Genomic DNA, 14754 nt, shown 5'->3' with positions numbered 1-14754 from the left:
ACAAATGGAGAGATTTGTAAGAGGTGCACTTGATTCTGATGGGACACATAGCTTCTTCAGCCCCGTCAAGAAGTCTGGCATTAAAACATTTGCTGACATGGCCAGGAAGACCAGATTTAAGTCTGGGCAAGGGAAGGACAATCACAGTAGCTCTCGCTCCAGAAATTTTCTGCAGAGCCCTGAGCTTAGCACGATACAGAGATGTCAGTGGCACTTGTTCTTAGACCTGTGCCTGAGTCCATCTTCTCTGTTGATGGAACAATGAGAAGAACAGACCAACCTGAGCTAAGAAGAAAGAAGAAACCACTGTGTACCTCAGACGTCATACAAATGATGGCTGGAGACAAATTCCAAACATTCGATGAATTGGCTGAGTATTTGAAGCAGATCTTAAAAGGATTTGACAAGGCTAATTCTGTAATCGAAGTCTTTTGACATGTATGACAACAGTAACTCTGTACAAACTGCAGAAAAACAGCGCCAGGCAGGATCTATGAGGGGATGTCCTGTGCCTCCATGGAAAAAAGTTTCTAAATGTAACATCCAACAAGCAGGCACTTGTTAAATTTTTCCGTGAGTATACGGTTCAAAGTCCACTTAAGCGTGGGAGCACACCCAGCACAAAAGCTCCTTCTTGCTGGAGTCTTTTTCAGTGAAGTAGTAAAATCCATCACCAACAGAGGTGTTGAAGTTCAAGAAATGTACAGCATTGAAGAGGAAGTGGACGCAAGGATGCTTCTGCATGCTATATGTGCCAGTATGGCTTTTGGGTCTTTGTGTCAAAGGTAACATAGTGATTAGGTCACCAGACACAGATGTTTTGGCCCTTGCTGTTCACTGCTTTCCAAAATTGGAAAACCCAGGTAATGTAGATTGAAACAGGCACCATTACCAGCACAACTGACAAGTATTGCTTCATACCTGTGTGTATTTGTGACACACTCATTTCTGACTTCCTGTTACTTTCTACTGTGCATGCATTATGTTACGGAGGTGACTCTGTTCCATCCCTATTTTGTATTGGGGCAGAAAAATCTGTTTAATATAGTCAAAACAAAGGGAGCTTCAGAGCTCTTGACAAACTGGGGAAGTGTGGTGCAATTTCTGCACCAAGGAAGTTGTAGCAGTGCTGGATGATGAGAGCGAGAGAGAAAAGGAAACTCACAGAAACCTGAATTAGTTGTCCCTTTCTAATCATCAAAGAAGTCCCTGGCTAACTTCCCACCATGTGAGGACAGTTTTGAAGAGCCCGTCAAAAAAGTAGCTTAGCAAACAGAATTGAAGGTCTTTTCACATAGATAAATCAGATGTTGGGCCATCATTATGGCATGCATGGAAAAATGTGGATGATGAACTGCTTCCTGTATTCTTCAACGGCCCAATGGTAACTGAGCTTCTGTAAGACCTTATTTGTGCCTGTACTTGTAGAGGTCACTGCACAATCAAATATCTGTAGTCAGAACAAGCTTCCCTGAACAGAACTGTGTACATGCCAAGGGAATGAAGACTATAGTAACCCACTTTCACTTGACAGAAATCATGATGAACAAGATCATGTTGACTAGAAGTGACACCAGTGCTATTACATTTCAGTGATACCTGTACAAATTTATTACCAAATTTTGTTGTACCCTTTAGATTTTTGTGATGCTTTGGGATCAGAAAGAAATCCAATTTTATGTCTTCAAATAATATAGTCATTACAGTAACAGAAACAAATGCAGATATTTCCAAGTGTTCATTTTAATGTGTTGGTGTCATTGTTTCTATGGTAACGATGCCACTTGACAGCTCCACATCATCCGTTATCTTAAAGTAAACATAATAAGCTTTCAAGTGGTGTGTGTAGAGAGCGTTGGGGGGGGGGGGGGAAGAATGGTAAAACATATATGATGAGGCAAAATTAAGATTGCATAGTCAACCTTAACATTTCATGATAAAGTGATGAAACTCAGTATTCTTTTAATGTGACTAATTTTTGTGTGGAATGAAAGCAGAAATCAGTTCTTCTAACAATGCTATTTAAATGGTCCTGCAAATTTTGGTCCTCCAACCTAAGAGTGTAAAGTGAGTGGAGCTACTATACGGAATCTTTTTATTCGTGGACTCAAACCATCAGTATGTTCCTGGACAGTCAGAAGCAAATCTATTACAGGCTGTTTCAATTTGAAAAGTGGTTTAAAAAATCATTAAGAGGTTCAGTATTTGTCATCTAAATGACTCCTTTGAAAATCTGATCAGTTTACAAGTGAAAATATTTTTTTGTAACTACCAGATGTGGCGCACTCCAAGAAGTAGTTTGAGAAATAGAATTGATTCCCAATTCCAATTGAGTGGACAGTATCAAAGTATATTAAATATAGTTTCATACTTGGTTGAATTTTGTTATGGAATATTTAAATTTCAGTAAACTTGTGGGAAAACTGTATGTTGTAGTATTAATTAGTTATTCCTGCATTGTGATTTTGGAAAACTGATTTATCCACGTTAAATGTGAAGTGAGTTCTATGTTGACATAAGTTTAATGGGTTTGTTTAGTTAAAGTAGGATTTGTTACATATTTGATAAGTTTTTAGTTTTTTATTCTGAAAATATCAGTGCTGGTGAAAATTGTTCAAAACTAAGCTTGCCACATGAGTGGACTTGTTAGTGTATTTAAGGCAGGAAGATTTGTTGTTTTCCTGACTTAGAACAAAAGGTATAAAAATGAGAAGAGATTGATACTGTTTTATTTTAAAGGCTGTTAGAGAATCTGAATGCTGTATCTATTTTAACAAAAAATAGTGTAAGTTGTTTACCACAAAAATGTTTATTTTTGACCCTGCGTAGCTTAGTAAATTTAAACCTGTTTCTAAACACTTAATTGTGCTATTTTTCTTTTCTTTACAGGTCCTTCAGTCTAGGAGACTATGAGGGAGCCTCTGCACCCAGGGAAAATGTTACCCTTTACTGGGGGGAAGGGTAAACCAGTAGGGAATACAGTACAATCCCAAGCCTACTGGGAGGGGCGGGAGGGAGGTGTTGCCGTCACTGTATTAAGTCGATGTTGGGAAACGTTTTAACATCTGGAGCCTTTGTGGGTGGAAATCTGTCTCCTATTACAACTCTGCACTGGATGTGAAGAAGCAAAAAAGAGAATCTATTCACAAAACAGCACAGTCTGGAATATTATGGGGAATTGTACCAAAACAAGAACCATATAATTGAACCATAGGGATATGTAAAGAGGAAAACTATTCTGCGCACAATAAAGGAAACCTAAGAATGGGGGTGGGGGTTTACAAAAAGCCTTTGACTGTTTAAGTAAGGGTTTTCTCATTATTTCATCCTGCTTGATGGGATTCCTAGGTATTTGCATGTTAATGAAGAACTACACAAATGAAGTTAGTACAGTTAAAATGCAGCTTGCTACCTGTATTAGGAACTGGCACCTGCAGTGTACAATATAGAAACCCCATAATAAAGGTTTAACTTTAACAAAATGAAGCAACTTGCAAGATGCCAAATGAGTCACTCCTTTCATTTTTTTGGGTGGGGGGAGGGGCATTTCAAAGGAAAGATTGACATCTTAATTTTACATTAAAAACTTTAGTGGATATGATTTGATGGTTGTACTTCATTAGATTTAATTTCAAGAGTAAGGCATTATTCTTAACATGCAGTTTAAGATTCAGGCATGCATTCTGGCTCCTAGTGATCAGAAGTAATTTAAATTAGTGGGAAAGTAGCATGCTTGCATCACATAGAGTGAGATTGGTATACTTTTACTTATGTTGCGCCAGTTTTGTGTTGCAGTTTACCAATTTAATATAGCCCTGCATTTAAAAATCCTTTTTTAAAGATTCTGTGGATTTTTATTTTTATTAAGAATATAGATATAAAGTACTGTAGTTTACAATTAGGCCTTGAAATATCTCTTTAGGATCTGTTAAGAATAAGATTGATATTGTATTGTGTGTAACCGGCACAATGTGGAAAGCTGATATAGCTGTGCAAAATATTTGCCTCTGTGCTGTCAGTGTGATGTGCTTTCTGCATGGTTATATACTGCTAGTGATTTTATCAGAACTTCTAAAAATGAGTTTCATGGTAAGACCTGTTAAAGGCTGCATAAATGTTAGTTGGCACGTAAAGACAATTGTAGAAGTTGATGACATGATTGCTATATTTCATTGTTTATTCCCACTCAACATATTATCTTCTATGCTTTCTTTTTTGTTCAAAGCATGATCTTTGAGATGTTTAAGTTAATGGATGTAATGCAGGGTATCTACACTGTATTGGCGCATGTTGGTGGCCCTTTGTGTCGTAGTTAAGTGCACAAGGGTGCAAGTTAAAAGCTACAGAGTGAAAGTTGGTTTGGATCCTCTTCATTTCATTTGTTTGGCTTTTCTGTTGTTTTTCTCTACTTACGTGTATTCCTGTGAATAAATCCTTGTTAAGTTAACCCTTTACTTTTCCTTCCATGTGTATTTTCTTATGTACTGTGAATGTGAAAACCTAACTGGTACACTTGATCTTGTGTCCATCTGAAAGTGCAAGTCTTTATTAATTTAGATTACCTAAAGAGTGTATCCCATGATGATAAAGGAAAATGGAGAGATTTTAACTCTGCTGGTCAGAGGTGAAGCCACACCTTTCCATTTTTCAAGTGCTGTGTAATTAATCTATAAAACAAAATTAAGCCATAACAGCCTTTTTATAGTTTTAGTTTCTTACCGTTGCATTGCAGAATGAATACTGGATAACAGGTTTTGTAAGAACTTAATCTTCTTTGCATGGTTCTATTCTTTAAGAATGTTTGAATAATTTAGCCATTGCACTGAAGTTTGAGTTGTGTGATAAATGCTGTTTAAAGAAGTTTTTTTTAATGCATGGTAGCATGAACAAGTTTTACACATTCCTTTTTTGGCTTTTCAAAATGATAATAGATTATCTTGCTTGAAGATAGTTTTCACATATACTGACTAAATTCAGTAATGCTAGTACATGATACTTACTCATGTTGTTTAATCAGAACTGCATGTGGTGATTTGCTTTCAAATTCAGTTGCTTTGTTAGAAACTACAAATCTTCCTTCTTGGCTAATAATTCTAAAGTGAGTGGGTAATAGTTTTCTTTGACTAAAAATACGTCCGACATATTACTATTAAAATGTAGTGAGGTAGGCTCTTGTCCTAGACCCAAATGTATTTTAATTTCTTGTATAGGTTAAACATTTGGCAAGTTTCAGGAAAAAACTACAGCTTTTCCAGATTAAAATTTTGTATATAATATAAAACCTACTTTATAGTGCAGTGTTGTTTGGACTTTATTTAAATTCAGCTCTAACAACTGCAGCAACCCCATTAACTGGAGGAAAAATCAGTCAGATTAGCCCATCATATCCACTTTTATGTGTGTATTTTAAATCTGTATCTATAAACGTGTGACTGTTTACAATGTGAACTGATTTGGTATAGCAGTAAGGAATATAATCAAAACAATGCAAAATTAAACAATACTGCCATAATCATAGTACTTTAATAGGTCCTCTGGTATATTTTAAAGCAAATTAAACCATATTCCTAATGCATAATAGTACAGGCATTTGCAGAAGACATTTTAGGTTATAACTTGAGGTAAGAAAAGTTGATTCAGCATTAACAGTTGTAATTCAAATTGTTGCATCATGGGATATATATATAAAGCATCTTAATTCTTGTGGTGTAGTTTTTGACAGTTTTTGAATGTTGACTGAATGTTTATACCAGTAGAATTGTATGTTTGTCTTTGTTACATTCCAGTGTTTCTGCCTCTTGGCATGCTAAAAGCACGGCTTACTTCATCTGCTCCTTATGCACTGAATAAAGTGCTGTTAGTGTGCTAAACTACAGAAATAGCCGCTGCTAAGTGATAATGTAGATTTTCTACTTGAATATTTTGTTGTAGGAACCTCAGGAGGTCAGTGTTTACTGTTTTTTATATGCCTTGTTTTTCCTGTTTGAGTTTCCCTTTTTGAAGGATTCTAACAGTGAACAAAAGCTGCTGATCAACCTAAGTTGGTATCAGAAAGTGTATTTAAAATTTTAAATGCACCTTTTTGGCAGTTCTAAATTGCAGTTAAATTAGTCTTAAAGTAAAGTTCAGTACGACAGTTTTTCATTTATACATTCAGAAAACAAGTTGTCTTTTTCATTTAAAAAAAATTATAGACTACTTCATGACTTCAGGCAATGTAAGCAAAAATGATCAATTTTGTAAATTTTTTGAAGCTTGATTTTCTAAATCAGTTTGTACATAATTAAAATTGTAATAAGCTAATTCTTATGTTTCAGTTTATTGCTACTTACTAGAGGTTGTACCCAAGAGATCACTTTTAAAAGAATGGATTTAAAATTTATAGCCATTATGATTTTTAAAATTTAAGTAGCATAAATTTTGTACTAAACAATCTTGACACGCACTGTGATTTTTGTTAAGACTTTCTTTAGCATTGATCTAAATTACTTAAGCTGCATATATGTATAATATAATCAAATATATATTCTAAAATTTTAAGTGGCTTTCCTCAACAAACTCATTGCTACTCCAACATGAAATATTCAGAGACTAGTTTTATCTCAGGTGAATACTCTTGTACCCTTTTTGTTCACAACGTATGTATAAAACACGTCGTAATTATACCAGTTTATGTATTTCATATATGTATTTTCATATATGTCTTAAACTCTTACAATCTAAATTAACCTGCTATGGGACAAAAATGATTTTGCTTCACATCAGTCACCTATTTTATTCATATTGAATGTATTAACAGATAAAGGTGCAAAACAATCTTTCCTGGAGAAGACTGCATCCATGCATAACAGCAACTAAAATACTTCATAAATAGTGCTTTTAAGCATTGCATAGGAAGTTTTTTGTTTCAAATATTATAAAAAAAAGTTATAACTTGGCATTAACTGCTTCTCAATTTTTTTTTTTGTAAGGTGATGGACCTTTAAAATACTGTGGAAGGTCTACAGACTATTACTTTTTTTTACTGTAGCTTTAGGTAAAGATTGAGATCTATAATGAAACTGCTGCTGTAAACCACTTAACACACAGTAATGTAAACACTCGTTTGCATACAGCAGTTTGCTTACATATTCATTACATATTATTGGCAATACCTAATCTTGGGTACAAGTTTGATACACTAGTTGTAGGTTTCATATGTATATTCTTCAGTATGACTTACATCTGTCAGGTTATGAGACCTCTTCCTCCAATACAAAAACGCTATCTATAGATGGTTCTTGCTTTTTGCACTTATTGTTGGAGCTAAATCAGTTTTAGGTTATTCTAAATGAAAACTGTAATAAGTACATTGTGGCTTGCCTTTCCAATGTGTATTGTGCTAAAATAATAAAGATACTTATAAATCTGAATGTATTCATGCGAGGGGAAGTTAAAATGGATGTATAATAAGGTTAATTCCCATGCTTTGTTGGACAGTGTACTTTTAAACAAATCTACTTTCCAAACAAGTTCAAGGCTTACAGCGTAGTATCTCTTTTCTGTAAGTTGATACTGTTGAGGTACTTCATCCTTAAATCTCTTTCTACGGATGAGTAACAAAACTGGGAAAGCCTGGGTGACTTTTGTGGGAGCAATGTTTGGACCACACTGTGTAATCAGGTTTATTTGGTTGTAGAAATTTTCTATGTTAATATTACCTTATCTTACAAGGAAAAAGAGGTGGATATGTTGTAAATGACCTAACTTAATACCTAAACAGTTATAAAAGTGTTAAGATTGGATGCAGTGAATAAAATAGTTTAGAATTAGCAAAATGACTGGATCTTTCTGCTGACAACTTAGGTTGTATGAGTTTTGCTTGAAAGCTTTAAATCTCATGTTTCCTGTACCTGCCACGTTAGAATGTTTCCTTCAAACATATCCTCCTGCAACTTCTCAAGCTGTACTAAATTGAGTGATATTTCTTGAAGTCTGCCTCTGTGCTAATAGTACTTCATTTTAAATAGAATATGGTTTTAATTTTTGATAAGCTGCTGAATTTTAAAGAGTTTTTGGGGCCACCAAATATTTTGGATCATGCAGAGAATATATATTGTACTGTAGTAATTTTGTATTTACATTTGTATGATGTGACATAATAGATGTGAATGTTAATCACTGCTTGACTATGTTAATAAAGTTGTTTAAATATAGATGTTGCACTCTGATTTTTAATGGAAGATAAAAAATTCATGTCCAGACATATTTTTTTGTACTTACTCAGTAGTGCACTCTTGTGGTTCAGCTCTGTTCTGAGGGCTGTAAATTCTCAGTGTTGAAATGAACAGGACTTTCTCTTTATTTGAAAGAAAATGATCTCTGGCTCAACTAACACCTGTAATCCAAATAACTTTGTTCTAGATGCCTCACACTCTATTGATATTTTGTAAATGTATTTGTACAAGCAAAAGGTTATACCTAAATTGAAATAAATCTGTATTTGGTGATGCAGGTAATTTCTGCCCCCTGGGACACTGCATTCAGTAGGTTTTAAACAGCATAACTTAAAAACATTTAATGTGCCAAAATGAAGTTTTATTTACCACACAATACTGATAAATCTGAATAGAAATAAGGTTATGAAAGGCAGAAAACTTCTTTATTTTAATCTGTCTTTAATAAAAAGTAGAACTGCCATGGTCTTATGATTTAGGATCAGATCTTCAAGTGGTGTAAATCTGCGTAGCTTCACTGACTTTAGTGGAGTTATGCCAATTTATACCAGCTGAGGATGTGTTTCTTCGTTTTCTACACAACCTACTGCTGCAAAATCCTGTGATGTGAAAGTGTAAAACTGACAAATGTGGACAAAATCCATGTACTTTACAGATGTTAATTTGACTATCCAGTATTCAAAATTGACCTGAATTGGTCAAAAGGAGTTAACATATTATGTACATAGTTTCCCTCTAGAGTTGTCAGACTTTTGCTAAAACACTTTTCAGTATATTTTGCTGAATAGATAATTACGTGCACGGGACTGAAAATCATTTTTATTTTATATACACCGTTTATACTTTGGAATGGCAGTGTGTCCAGTTTATTTACTCACTTTCCATTTAAGTTTGAAGAAGAATCCTATTAGATGGATGAGTCTGACTTGATTCAAATTTAGAACAAATACAATGTACAAAATGTGAAAACAATATTTTTACTGGCAGCAATACTGAAAACCTGCATTAAAAAATGAGTTATGCTTTGCATCTTCTCTCTACCCTACTTTAGTCCTGTTGGACAGGTGATGCCAATCAGAGTTGCAGAGTTAGAGGTTTAGGCTTCTATACAATCTGATGGATTTGCATTCTGTTTCTGCTCTATTACACAGTTGTAACTTGTTTTTTAATATTAATTGATATGAGGCTTAATCACTTACCTATAGCACACTAGCACAGTTACTGACTTTTAAAATGAATGTGTTTTGGAGATAGCTATTTCAGAAGTGAGCTTTTCAGAACTGGTAGCATTTGCAAAAAATAGATAGGCTTTTTTGGATACTTTCGGAGAAAACTGACAATACTTGGCTAATCAGCATATGAGGAGTTCTTATTCCCTTCAAATCAGCCCTCTCTTTTAGTTGTAGAGAGACCCACCATAAAATGAATGACTTCAGAGGTTTCATATCATTCACTGAAAATATGCATAGATAATCTAGTTCTAGGTTTTATCTCTCCATGTGCATTTATAAGACACCCATCAGTTTGGTTTCTAGGTGCCAGCTGCCTGTTACCTGCCTCTCCCTTGAGATGAATCAGTAAGAATCCAAACATTATTTTGAAGTTGGTCTGTTTCATCTCCTTGTGATTCAAGGAGTCCTGTTACACAAGCTTTGTTTCCTAATCTGGTTTAAGATTCTTCTGTTAGAAGAAGCTAAGATACTTTACCCTTTTCTCAGAGAAAACTGGGGGCGGAGGTAAGACTCCAATACTGGTTTCCAGCGCTTACAGCTAAGAAAGTCTTTGTTCTTTTCTTCCCTCTCTTAATAGGCCTCTTTCAGCCTCTCTTTACAGGCTGTATAGTGACTTGTTCCTCAGTACAGTAACTCCTCACTTAACATAGTTATGTTCCTGAAAAATACAATGTTAAGTGAAACGATGTAAAACAAATCCCATTTTTCCATAAGATTTAATGTAAATGCAGGCGATTAGGTTCCAAGGAAATTTTTTGGGGGGGGCAGACAAAAGGCATTATGTACTGTACTGTGGTTGGGAAGTGCCCCTGGCTTATATCACACAGGCACAGCCCGCTGCAGGCAAGGACGCTAGGAAGCACCTTCACAGCAGCAGTGGCAGCTTACCCAGAGAAGAACAGGCGCTGACTTTGCTGCGGGATGCTCCAGGCCTGCCTCTTCCCGTTCCTGCTCCACTCCAGGCCCACCTCTTCCCCGCTTCCCCACTCTTCCCCCTCCCTCCCAGCGCTTCCGTGCTGCCAAACAGCTGTTTGGCGGCGCTTAGGACTTTCTGCTTTCTGGGAGGGAGGGGGAGGAGTGGAGACGCAGCACTTCCCCGCTCCTCCCCCTCCCTCCCAGAAAGTCCTAAGTGCTGCCAAACAGCTGTTTGGTGGTGGGGGAAGCGCAAGGAGGGAGTGGGAGGAGGCGGAGAAGGGGAACTTGTGCAATGCTCCCTTGTAAAGTTGCTACTCTTCCACAAAATCTTACATGCCGTGTACAGAGGAGATAGCCAAACGACGTTACAAGGCAGCACTGCACAACTTTAAATGAGCATGTTGTCTAATTGAGCAGAAACGTAACTTTGAAACCATATTAAGTGAGGAGTTACTGTACTAAAATGCAGGATGCCCAAGAGGTCTCATAGGATCAGAAAAAAGCAAGAACTCTCTCTGGGCAATAGATTTAATGAGAGGAGAGATGGTCCAGTGCTTAGAACACTGGCTTAGGAATTGGGAGAGGAGACTTGGATTAAATTCCCTGCTCTACCACTTATTTCTGTGTGACCGCCCACAAGTCATTTAATTTCTCTGTGCTAGTTCCCCATCTGTAAACAAGGGGATAATACTTCCCTATCTAACGGGGTGTTGTGGGGATAAATACATTAGAGATTGTGAAGTGCTTTGAGAGCTGATGAAAATGCTACGAAACAGCTAGTATTATTAGGTATTAATCTGAAATGCGGATCTCTAAAATATCTCTATTTTCTCTCCTTTTGAGAATGAATGAGGAGAATGTTAAATAATGAAGAGGACAGGACAATTGATACAGAATGATCTGGATTGCATGGTAAACTGGGAATGAGCACAGAGTAGTATGCATTTTAATATGGCCAAATGTAAAGTTATACGTCTAGGAACAAAGAATGTAGGCCATAATCTCTCTCTCTGTGAAAGTATCTTGGGGAGCAGTGATTGTGAAAAAGATTTGGTGGTTATGTTGGGTATTGCAGCTGAATGTGAGCTCCTAGTGTGGTGCTGTGGCAAAAAGGGCTAATGTGATCCATGGATGTATAAATAGTAGAATACCTACTAGGAATAAGGAGGTTATATTACCTCTTTTTGGCACTGGTGCAATGAGAGCTTTGACTGCTAGAGTGAAGAGTAAGTTATCATTTTTTTTGTTCCCCACATAGGTACTTATACTTGTGATTAAGTTACCCCTTAACCTTTTCTTTAAGATTGAGCTCCTTGAGTATCTATCATAAGGCATGTTCTGTAATCCTCTAACATTCTCATGAATATTCTCCGAAGCCCCTCTCCTAATGTATCTGTTCTCCTTGTATTATGGACACTGGAACTGGGCACAGTACTCCAGTAATGATCTCACTAGTGAGTAATACCACCTCCCTGCTGTTAGATAGTCCTCTGCTTATATAGACAAGGATTGTGCTAATCCTTTTAGCTACAATGGTTTTCAATGTTTTTTCATTTGTGGACCCCTAAAAGAATATCAAATGGAGGTGTGGACCCATTTGAAAAATCTTAGATAGTCTGTGGACCCCCAGGAGTCCACGGACCACATGTTGAAACCACTGAGCTACAGTATTGCACTGAGCTGCTGCTGTTGTGTTTGTTACTTGTGCGCTTTTCAGCGTGTCTGCATTCCAGGATAGTCCTCCGTCTTTTGTGACCTACATTCTTTGTTCCTTACATTTGTCAGTATTAAAATCCATGTTCAAAGGAACCCACCTTACCAAAGCGATACGAATTGATCTGGGTAAGTGACATGACTCCATTGTTTGCCACTTCACAAATTTTGTAATCTGTAAAGTTTACCAGCAACCATTTTTATTATCTTAAAGATCTATTAATAAAAATATTTAATAGCATTTGGCCAAGAATAGATCTATGCAGGACCCCACTGTAAATGCCATCATAGAATAATAAATCCCCATATACAATTACTTTTTGAGATCTATCCGTTAACTGGTTTTTAAATTAATTTAATATGCGCTATATTGATTTTTGTATGGTGCTAGTTTTTATCAGAAGGACATGTAGGCCTAAATTAAATGTCTTACAGAAGTCAATTATGTCAATACAGTTATCAACCAAACTTTTAATCTCAGAGGTTTTTTTATAAAACCATGTTGAGTGGCATTAATTATGATACTCTCCTTTAATATTTTAGTGATTATGTCCCATATGAACCTTTCTATGATTTTGTCTGGGGTCAGACTAACTGACATCTAGTTACCTGGGTCATCCCGTTTACCCTTTTAAAATATTGGTACATATTTTCTAGTTCTTTGGAACTTTGTGTTCAAAAACTTCTTTTAAAAAATCAACATTAATGGTTCAGAGAGCTCCTTGACCAATTATTTTAATACTCTTAGGTGCAAGTTACCTGGTCCTGCTGATTTATAAAATGTTTAAAGTTAATAGTTGCAGTTTTAACATCCTCCCTAGTTACCGATATAATAGAAAATATTTCATCAAGATATGATATGAATAAATCATCCTGTTCCTTTACAAACACAACAAATGTTTCTTCAAGGCCTGAGCCCTATGTATATTCCACTGTGGGTGTGGGCATTCACTCCAAGCACCTGCACTCAGAGAATTCTTGTAAGCAGAGTCCATTGGTCCACGCATGTGCCCTTGCCTTCCTCCATGCTTTTAACCAAAGGCAAAAAGGGCACAGAACAGACTATATAGCTTTCTTTCAATTTTTTCTATCTCAAAATATGGGAAAGGACCTTCCTCTTTAATAATCCTCCACAAAAAATTAGTAAACCCTAGGAAATCCATTCTTTTTGTAATGCTGGACCTTAAAGCAAGCCTGTTCATGATACATATTTTCGACATTAAAATTTGTTCAGATGACTTTTTTTATCCTCTTGCTTCAGCAGAAAGGATGGGATTTTGCTGAATACTAGCTGCTTCCTTCTTTGCTTTTCTTTTGACGCGTTCCCTAAACTCATTATTTCTATAGTGATAAGTTTTTAAGATTCACTTAACTGATTTGGACATCCCATATTTTTCTTAAGTTAGCTTAATGTTTGTGTAAAGCTCTGAATTGATGTCAGGAAACTAAAGTGGGCTAGGTCCCTGTTCTTCTGGCCTTTCTCTGCCACCCTTTCTCCCCCTTCCTCCCCACCACCCCCATCCCATAATGGACACAGTAGCAGGGCAGGGGCCACTGTTTCATTCTGAAAAATTAGATGTTTCTAAAATGTGAAAGTGAGGCTATGACTCCTCTCCCAGATCGTCCTCCAGTACAGGAACTGAGGCTTCCAAACGATTATCTTGCATATGGGAAGGAGCCTTAAGCCTCCGCTCTGCTCCTGCTGCCTTTGCTGCCATCTTCTGGTCAGAAAAATAGTTACAGCTGTCACGTTATTTCCATTCCCCTCTCTCCCCCACAAAGCCAGTGCAGGCACTAAGGGTGTTATAACAACACACTACCTTATTTTAAATAAATGAATGCCTGATGCTGACTCTCTCCCCTCATCCCTTCCTTGGACTTGACCCTACAGAGTGGTGTTGTTCCAACGTGCTTCCAGCACATCCACCACTACTCCAGAAACAGACTTCTCCAGCTCTGTGAAGTCTCAGGACTCAATCAAGTTATAGTGCCAAAAGGATCCAAAAGACCTGTCTTGCCCTGAGATTTTGTGAACCAGCCAACCTTTCCTCCAGTCAGAACATGCCATGACGCAATGCACTATTTTACATTTCACAGACCAAATTGGGAGGAACTGTCCAAGGAAACAGAAACCTCTTATCTATCCACTGTACAGGCCCCAAGACAGTAACCAAAAACTACCTGAATTAAAATTTATGCTAATCAATGCAAGGTGTGTTGCCAACAAACAATGTATGACCTCTTCAGAGATTAAGCACTCAACTGAGCTTGCATAAGAGGCCTGGCCTGATGACACTGCAAGCTCTGTTAGCCCCCCTTCTCTTTCTCTTCCTCTCCCTTCACCCGTCAGCTTCTTGGCCTATCGCAGACAGGACAAGGCTGGTGGCACTGCATTCACCTTTTCAAACATCAAATCCAAAAGGATCCACAAGTGAGATGAATTCACTCCAGGGTGTATTTGATTTAAATCACTAATCAGGAAGACTCTATTTAATCATGGATTTCTACAGAAAAGTGCATTCTTGTTGGTTGTTATAACCTTAATACACATTCTTCACAATTCAGAGATAGATGTAGAATTTATTTTTAGAAGGTACACACTATGCACTTTGTAAATGATTTATTCTGAAAACTTTTTAGATTAGTTTTACAGCTATATCAGAAAATGAATGATTGTT

At 36.7% G+C, this 14754-nt stretch overlaps 1 protein-coding gene across 2 annotated transcripts in view; it reads left to right on the top strand.

Annotated features, from left to right (window-relative positions):
- The window catches only part of TNPO1 (transportin 1), a 129810-nt gene extending 121615 nt beyond the window's left edge, over window positions 1–8195 (top strand). For both annotated transcript variants that reach the window (XM_077817081.1, XM_077817082.1), the window contains one exon: window positions 2890–8195. The gene's annotated coding sequence lies outside the window, so the exon portion shown is untranslated. The remainder of the gene's footprint in view (window positions 1–2889) is intronic.
- Window positions 8196–14754: the final 6559 nt, after the last annotated feature.

The sequence above is a fragment of the Eretmochelys imbricata genome, chromosome 5 (assembly GCF_965152235.1).
Source record: "Eretmochelys imbricata isolate rEreImb1 chromosome 5, rEreImb1.hap1, whole genome shotgun sequence".
NCBI lineage: Eukaryota > Metazoa > Chordata > Testudines > Cheloniidae > Eretmochelys > Eretmochelys imbricata.
This window is presented reverse-complemented; position numbering and strand designations above follow the sequence as displayed.